This window comes from Rhinichthys klamathensis, unplaced genomic scaffold (genome assembly GCF_029890125.1).
Source record: "Rhinichthys klamathensis goyatoka isolate OS25496 unplaced genomic scaffold, OSU_Roscu_1.1 h1tg000409l_1, whole genome shotgun sequence".
NCBI lineage: Eukaryota > Metazoa > Chordata > Actinopteri > Cypriniformes > Leuciscidae > Rhinichthys > Rhinichthys klamathensis.
The window spans coordinates 793734-800000 of NW_026606909.1; the positions used below are offsets into that span (position 1 = coordinate 793734).

The following is a 6267-nucleotide window of genomic DNA, read 5'->3' on the forward strand; positions in this document are numbered from 1 at the left end:
AGTTTTACCATTAAAAAAATGATTGTTAACTCTGGAAAGACGTTTTACTTCTTGAAAACCAGTTTAAGGCAGCTGAGGTACTTCAGTGCAGCGCAGCTTCGCGCCATCAGGTGACCAGCGCGGGAATGAAAAGCCTCGCGTGCTTGAAGAAGATCCAGCAGTTGCCATGGAAACCGCGCGTGAGTGCTAGAGGAGATTCAATCTCATAAAGAGACAGAGACGTTATACAACAAGCATGCAGTGTCCATTGAAAATTATCGATATTCGCCAAATTTAAAGTCGTAAAAGCATATTTGACACATGACATGTAACGTTTGTTCAATATTAAACACCGTCAACCCGAAAATATCGTGTGTGTGAGAGGCCTTGAGAGCACATCGTGATGTTCTGTCGTTTTACATGCGAGGCACGCGCACGATTAGAATTCAAGGCGCGCGCTCTCTCAGTCCTTGAGAGCGCGCGTGGTGTGACAAATACAAACAGCCCACTGTATGATAGAGACTGTGCATCTAAAAGACTGTGTTGTTTATATTGCCTTGCAAGAATATGCATATAAGATAAAATAATAATAATATTAATAAAACCATTTAAATGTGGCGGCATGGTATATTTATACAGGCTACTGTATATGCCATTCTGAATGATTGTCATATTGTTATTACATTGTGCTTAAAATAATACTATTGTACTACAGTTAAAGTTCTTGTTAGTTTTTGCTGACATACAAATGCACATTAAGTGTACGACGGTTATGGAGATGAGTTATCATTCTTTTTACACTTTTTTTAGAGTCTTTACTTCAAAAAGCTATTCAACGTTTTCACTGTTATTGCACTGTTATTATTGCCCACTGTTATTCAACATTCCCACTGTTATTGCCCAGTTATTGCACTATTATTGCCCACTGCTATTCAGCATTCCCACTGTTATTGCCCAGTTATTGCACTATTATTGCCCACTGCTATTCATTCCCACTGTTATTTTCCAGGAAAACAGATACAGTTCATAAAAATATTTTTTTTAAACAGAAATTAAAAATGTATAAAATATTTAAAAGGAAAGATAAAAAAAATATGTGTAAACTAGCCCCAGTCCCAGCATTTAATTCTAATTACAGTAAGATTGTAATTTACAGAGGAACCGCTGTTATTACCCAAGAGACTCTCAGGCTCATCCGTCCACGTGCTCGCAGCAGCAGCAACGAAAGGGGAGGGGCCTATAGGATTAAACCACGCCCCCATGCGCATGCACGTCTGAGCAACAAGTCGCAACCGGTCTGCAGAATTTCCCGTTGCACGGTTATGATCAGCGCTCGTGCCCTTGAAGAGCGAAATACTCTCGTTTTTTATGACCATGTGATGTTTATATTCGATAATCATATGTGAATGTACACGCGGATCCTGATGGAGAAACACATCAGCTGTGTTTGCTATGAAATGACGGACTGGAGTTGTGTTTGAAGGTAAGAGCCCCGCACTATTATGTCCGCTTGCTTACATATATTGTGTTACTCAGTACAGTATTACTAGATTTTAGTATCTTTTACGATTTAAAAATAGATTTCGATTGAGCAAGAACATCACAGTCCGGTTTTTAGTAGCGAACCTCTTCGCCACGTTTACAGTGTTTTCATCCCTAAACACAGTCTTGATGTGTTTACACGAGAACACCTATTCATTATTCAGTCATTAACAAACATTATTTAATGCTTGCAAGAGTTTCGTATACTAATGTTAAAATGGATGAATACACATTTTAGGATATTATAACTATTGATAATGGTATAAGCGCGAATTATTAAATCAGAAAGAAATTCTTAAAGGGACAGTTCACCCAAAAATTCAAATTCTGTCATCATTTACTCGCCTTCATGTTGTTCCAAACCTGCATGATTTTCTATCTTATGATCAACACAAAAGAAGATATTTTGAAGATTGTCGGACACACACAGTTGATGGACCCCATAGTCATTTTCTTCATATGTAAGTCAATGGGGACCAGCAACCGTTTAGTTACCCATATTCCTCTTTCGAGAATTTCTCGTTTATGTCAAAACTACGGTAAAAATTTATTTCTCAATCTTGTGTTTTTTTTTTACAGAATGAGGTATTTTCAAGTAAAATCCCTTACAAAAAAGTACTGTTCCTGTACCGTGGTACTAAAATCGAAGTATTATCGTATAATTTGCATCGCAGAATACCGTTATTGTTGTAAGTGTACACAATTGTCCACTGCCATGAAAGACAAAAATGACAACTTTTGTTGCCCATATTGAATATGCTGTCAATAAATAAATAAAAAGATTGAGGACAATCAAATATGAATGGTTTAATATTGCTGTAGATGTCATCCATCAAAGGGTTAAAGGGATAGTTCACCCAAACATGTAAACTCTGTCAGTAATTACTCTCCCTCATGTTGTTCAACCCCGTAAGACTTTCGTTCATCTTCGGGACACAAATTAAGATATTTTTTATTAAATCTGAGAGCTGTCTCACTCCTCCATAGGCTTCTCTGTAATTGAAACTCACCGGCCCAGAAAGTTATTAAAGACATCGTTAAAATAGTCCGAGTGACTACAGTGGCTCAACCTTCAGTTTATCAAGCGACGAGAATACTTTCTGTGCGCAAAAAACAAACAAAAATAACGACTTTATTCAACTATTCATTTCCTTCTCTGTGGGCCTCGAGTGAGTTCGCGTAGTGTAACAGCGCAGCGCTTCTGGGTTGTACGTCAGAACGTAGGCTCGCTATTGGCCGACGCTGGTCATGTGTGATGATGCTGGCCAATAGTGAGCCTACGTTCTGACGTACAACCCAGAAGCGCTGCGCTGTTACACTACGCGAACTCACTCGAGGCCCACAGAGAAGAACACGAAGAGTTGAATAAAGTCTGTATTTTTGTGTGTTTTTTGCGCACAGAAAGTATTCTGGTCGCTTGATAAACTGAAGGTTGAGCCACTGTAGTCACTCAGACTATTTTAATGATGTCTTTAATAACTTTTTGGGCCGGCAAGTTTCAATTAGCTCTCAGATTTAATCAAAAATATCTTAATTTGTGTCCCGAAGATGAACGAAAGTCTTACGGGGTTGAACAACATGAGGGCGAGTAATTATGTTTGGGTGAACTGTCCCTTTAAAGAAAATGACTGCTGTGAAATTATATGGTTTGACGCATTATGAAATATCAGACTCATTATGAAATATCAGACTCAAAGAGCTTGCTTTAAGTTGTTTCTGAGTTAAAACCAGTTTCATTAACTATGTTTGCATGGAGTAAATACTACAACATACCCAATAGAAATAACAACCGGTGTTTTATTGAGTTAAATGCATTCAATGTTGTGTTTGAAAGGGTTAATGGTAACTTAAGAAGAGATGAGGAAAGGAAAGTTGTGGCTCTCTGCAGTCATCTATAGTTGTAAATAGACTCTTATGTTATCTATACCATGATAAATACTTTGCTTTGACTGTAATGGTGTTTGTTTTGGCATAAGTTACACAACCTTGAGCAGAAAAAGCAGTCTGTTCATGTGTCCTGTGACGTTGGTTTGCCGTAGCACTAAGTGCTGTTGACAAGTGCTGACTCCCGATGCTTATAGCGAGAGCTTAAACATGTAAACACACACCCTCATTCTCTATTACGGCTATAATTAGCATCTATTAAAATCTGATATTATTGCATTAGACAAAAGACTGCTGCTGCTCAGAATAGGCTCTGATGTGTGGTAATGTGTGTGTTGTGTACACAGCGTTTGAAGTGAAACACTCATGATGTTGTTGCATGTGGTTTTGTGGTCAGCTCAGCTTCTGTTTCTGCTGCGAGTCCATCAGTAGTAGAGCTGCACAATATAGCCTATAGAAATATTGCAAATGTATATATTGCGATAAGCATATCGCAACGGCTTGCAATAACTGTGGTTTAAAGCGGTGGTATAATGCTCTTTTCACAAGATGTAAAATAAATCTCTGATGTCCCCAGAGTGTGTATGTGAGTTTTAGCTCAAAATACCCCACAGATATTTTTATATAGCATGTTAAAGTTGTCACTTTTTGAGGGTTAGCAAAAACGCACTGTTTTGTGTCTGTCCCTTTAAATGCAAATGAGTTGCACCTCCCGACACAGTGGGCGGAGCTTCAAGAGTGTGTTCAAGAGTGCAGAATTGCGAGATATAAAGTCAGAATTGCATGATTTAAAGTCAGAATTGCATGATTTAAAGTTAATTAAAATTGAAAAATGGAGTTAATACAATGAAGGAGATTGGTTTAATCATCAGAAACTCAAAATATTATGTTATCTGAACCATATAAATGATCTAAGTTGATTTGACAAAAGAAAAAATGTGATTCCAAATCATGAAAATATTTTTTTTTACAGTGTATGGACCTTTGTGTAACTTTTTTGAATTGACACACAAGGGTTAATGTAGACGGTAAAAACAAAGAAAATTGAAATGCAGACTCAACAAACACATTACGATTAATTCACTGTATGTTTTATAGCAAATGTGACTTTCTTGCATCATTCTGTCGCTCTTCAGACATGCATGTTCTTCCAGACGTCTCTCTTTTGCCTTCTCCTCGTCTTCAGGCGTTGTGTATATTATATATGCGAGCTCACATTAATAATAATATCTGGCTGTTAGTCATGGCTGGCGTGTAAACACAGGTTGATCCATCGCTCTCGAACGCAGACCTGTGGAAGATGTTGGGAGTGGAGATTTTCTTACATTTGCATTTTTTCCAAATTCATACATCTATACTTCCAACATCCTTGTTGTGTGTTTCATGCCTTCTGCCAGTTTGCATGTCATTTCGAGAAACCACGCTAAATACCAAATCTGAACACCTTATGTGCCACAAAGAAACATATGAACACCATTCAAAACAACTTGCATATAAAGAAAAGAACATATTACTCTAAAAAATGCAGGGTTGTTTCAACCCAAATTTGGGTCAAATATGGACAAACCCAACCGTTGGGTTACATTTGGGTTACAACGGTTGGGTTTGTCCATATTTAATCCAAATTTGGGTTAAAACAACCCTGCCTTTTTTGAGTGCGCACTGAAAATATTCAGAAGAAACTGATATTTCTGGTTTAAAATGAGTGACTGAAACAGATGCATTTTCTTGGCTGTTGTTTGTGTGAAATGAAATGCAAAGAAACTCTACAGAATACTGGGATTTTTAAGGCGTTTTAACTTCCCGATTGCATTTCGACATCAGGAAATTGGTGAAAGCAATGTGTGTGTCACACACACCACATGCTTTGACTGTGAAGAACACCTGCATTTGAATAAAACTGGACGTGAAGGTCAGGACGAGGTCAACAGTAGATGGCTGTGTTAGAGAAGCAGAAGGAGCAACACTGAGCCTCTGTGTAAACACACACACCGAACACACACACGAGTGTGTGACTCACACAGAGAGCATCTTTCTGCAGATACGCTACTCGAGTCTCTCACTACCCAGTGTTACTGACATGATACAGAACCAATGAGCAGTGGTCAGGATAGCGACGAGCTTTACAATCTAATAGGAAATGCTAAAAACTATGGAAGCTTGTTTCCGCCACAGAATGAAAAATAAAAAAGGTAATTGCAACTTTTTATCTCACAATTCTGACTTTTTTTCTCACAATTGCGAGTTTACATTTCGCAATTTTGACTATTTCTCAGAATTGCGAGATATAAAGTCAGAATTGATTGATATAAAGTCGCAATTGCGAGATATAAAGTCAGAATTGCGAGATATAAAGTCAGAATTGCGTGATATAAATTCAGAATTGCGTGACATAAAGTCGCAATTGCAGGTTATAAAGTCAGAATTGCGAGATATAAAGTCAGAATTGATTGATATAAAGTCGCAATTGCAGGTTATAAAGTCAGAATTGCGTGACATAAAGTCGCAATTGCGTGTTATAAAGTCAGAATTGCGAGATATAAAGTCAGAATTGCGTGATATAAAGTCGCAATTGCGTGTTATAAAGTCAGAATTGCGAGATATAAAGTCAGACTTGCGTGACAAAGTCGCAATTGCGTGTTGTAAAGTCAGAATTGCGTGAAATAAAGTCAGAATTGATTGATATAAAGTCGCAATTGCGTGTTGTAAAGTCAGAATTGCGAGTTATAAAGTCAGAATTGATTGATATAAAGTCGCAATTGCGTGTTGTAAAGTCAGAATTGCGTGATATAAAGTCAGAATTGCGTGATATAAAGTCAGAATTGATTGATATAAAGTAGCAATTGCAGGTTATAATGTCAG

The 6267-nt window shown here is 37.6% G+C and overlaps 1 protein-coding gene across 3 annotated transcripts in view; it reads left to right on the top strand.

Annotated features, from left to right (window-relative positions):
• The first annotated feature begins 1245 nt into the window (after positions 1 to 1245).
• LOC130070515 (GRAM domain-containing protein 2A) overlaps positions 1246 to 6267 on the top strand; it is a 54412-nt gene continuing 49390 nt past the window's right edge. Inside the window, exon 1 of one of the 3 annotated variants that reach the window (XM_056234931.1) lies at positions 1246 to 1462. The gene's annotated coding sequence lies outside the window, so the exon portion shown is untranslated. The remainder of the gene's footprint in view (positions 1463 to 6267) is intronic. The other 2 variants (XM_056234930.1, XM_056234932.1) reach the window with 2 other exon arrangements.